This window comes from Babylonia areolata, chromosome 6, assembly GCF_041734735.1.
Source record: "Babylonia areolata isolate BAREFJ2019XMU chromosome 6, ASM4173473v1, whole genome shotgun sequence".
Taxonomy (NCBI): Eukaryota; Metazoa; Mollusca; class Gastropoda; order Neogastropoda; family Buccinidae; genus Babylonia; species Babylonia areolata.
Genome location: NC_134881.1, coordinates 42,186,461 through 42,188,960, shown reverse-complemented (window position 1 = coordinate 42,188,960; position 2,500 = coordinate 42,186,461). Strand labels below are relative to the sequence as shown.

Sequence of the window (2,500 nt, the reverse complement as noted above, 5' to 3'; positions counted from 1 at the left end):
AGTGACACATCTATCACAAAGTGATCCAGTGATAATCTATTACTATGAACCCATTGATACATCCATTGCAGTTGACTCAGTGATACGCCATTATATTAAAATGATTCAGTGATATTTATTTCCATAACAGATGATCGATCTAGTGATGCACCATTACAAGTCAGTAAACTCAAAATTAATATGCATCATCACAACTAAGCCAGTGTTGAGCAACACCGCAACATCACCACTGACGACACTGCTTTCACTTCAGTGATCTTCGTAGTTCACGGGAAATCCCCTGCCTTGGAGAAAAGACACACACACACACACACACACACACACACACACACACACACACACACACACAACCCCCCCCCCCCCCAGTCCCCTGCAGACTGTTGAGTCAGCTGTCTCCGTGTGTTCTGTGCAAAGGGAAGACGCTCGCAGTTCAGGTGAGAGTTTCAGCACTTTTTGGGCATGTTTCTGGTCTCTGTGAGACTGTCGGCTAGTTTGCGATCCTTCACTTTCTGGTAGTAGTAGTGTTAGTAGTAGTAGTAGTGTTAGTAGTAGTAGTGGTAGTGGCAGTGATGTAGTATTTGTAGTAGTAGTTGTAGTTGTAGTAGTAGTGGTAGTGGCAGTGGTGTGAAATTGTCGGCTTATTTGTGATCCTTCACTTTCTGGTAGTAGTAGTGTTTGTATTTGTTGTAGTAGTAGTTGTAGTAGTAGTAGTAGTAGTAGTAGTAGTAGTAGTGGCAGTGGTGTGAAAGTGTCGGCTAGTTTGTGATCCTTCACTTTCTGGTAGTAGTAGTGCTAGTATTTGTAGTGGTAGTTGTCGTCGTCGTCGTAGTAGTAGTGGTAGTAGTAGTAGTTGTAGTAATAGTTGTAGTAGTAGTAGTAGTAGTAGTGGTAGTGGTAGTGGCAGTGGTGTGAGATTGTCGGCTAGTTTGTGATCCTTCACTTTCTGGTAGTAGTAGTGCTAGTAGTAGTAGTAGTAGTAGTAGTAGTAGTAGTAGTAGTAGTAGTAGTAGTAGTGGCAATGGTGTGAAATTGTTGGCTGGTTTGTGATCCTTCACTTTCTGGTAGTAGTAGTGTTAGTATTTGTAGTAGTAGTAGTAGTAGTAGTAGTAGTAGTAGTAGTAGTAGTGGCAGTGGTGTGAGACTGTCGGCTAGTTTGTGATCCTTCACTTTCTGGTAGTAGTAGTAGTGTTAGTATTTGTAGTAGTAGTAGTTGTAGTAGTAGTAGTAGTGGTAGTAGTAGTGGCAGTGGTGTGACTGTCGGCTAGTTTGTGATCCTTCACTTTCTGGTAGTAGTAGTGTTAGTATTTGTAGTAGTAGTAGTAGTAGTAGTAGTAGTAGTAGTAGTAGTAGTAGTTGTGTGAGACTGTCGGCTAGTTTGTGATCCCTCACTTTCTGGTAGTAGTAGTGTTAGTAGTGTTAGTAGTGCTAGTAGTAGTAGTAGTAGTAGTAGTAGTAGTAGTGGCAGTGGTGTGAGACTGTCGGCTAGTTTGTGATCCTTCACTTTCTGGTAGTAGTAGTAGTAGTAGTAGTAGTAGTAGTAGTAGTAGTAGTAGTAGTAGTAGTAGTGGCAGTGGTGTGAGATTGTCGGCTAGTTTGTGATCCTTCACTTTCTGGTAGTAGTAGTAGTAGTAGTAGTAGTAGTAGTAGTAGTAGTAGTAGTGGCAGTGATGTGAGACTGTCGGCAGGTTTGTGATCCTTCACTTTCTGGTAGTGGTAGTGCTAGTATTTGTAGTGGTAGTTGTCGTCGTCGTCGTAGTAGTAGTGGTAGTAGTAGTAGTTGTAGCAAAAGTTGTAGTAGTAGTAGTAGTAGTAGTAGTAGTGGTAGTGGCAGTGGTGTGAGACTGTCGGCTAGTTTGTGATCCTTCACTTTCTGGTAGTAGTAGTGCTAGTAGTAGTAGTAGTAGTAGTAGTAGTGGCAGTGGTGTGAAATTGTTGGCTGGTTTGTGATCCTTCACTTTCTAGTAGTAGTAGTGTTAGTATTTGTAATAGTAGTTGTACTATTTTAGTAGTAGTTGTACTATTGGTAGTAGTAGTGGTAGTGGCAGTGGTGTGAGACTGTCGGCTAGTTTGTGATCCTTCACTTTCTGGTAGTACTACTAGTAGTAGTAGTAGTGGTTGTCGTCGTAGCAGCAGCAGCAGCAGCAGCAGTAGCAACAGCAGTAGTAGTAGTAGTAGTAGTAGTAGTAGTAGTAGTAGTAGTAGTAGTAATCAGGAAGTCAATTCACTAAGGTAGTCTCTTTTATTGCATTTTATAGTTCACGATATTGACGCTGTTTCTTTGTCGTATATCTATTTTCAAATATTTTTGTTTGTTCTGTTGTTCTAATATACCTGACCTTATCATTTTGTTTAAAAAAAAAGAAGTTTTGTTTTACTTTTTATCTAGTGGAGACAAATGGTATTTAACTCTCAAGTTTTATTTTTCCTTTTTAGTTTATAGTCAGTTAGATTATGTAGTGTTTTTTTTTTTTTGTCAACATTATTTCACATGTCTTTGACA

General features: G+C 40.0%; 1 protein-coding gene across 1 annotated transcript in view; it reads left to right on the top strand.

Moving 5' to 3' along the window:
- LOC143283533 (uncharacterized) overlaps positions 1–2,500 on the top strand; it is a 325,230-nt gene that overhangs the window by 171,383 nt on the left and 151,347 nt on the right. The gene's annotated exons all lie outside the window — the stretch shown is intronic.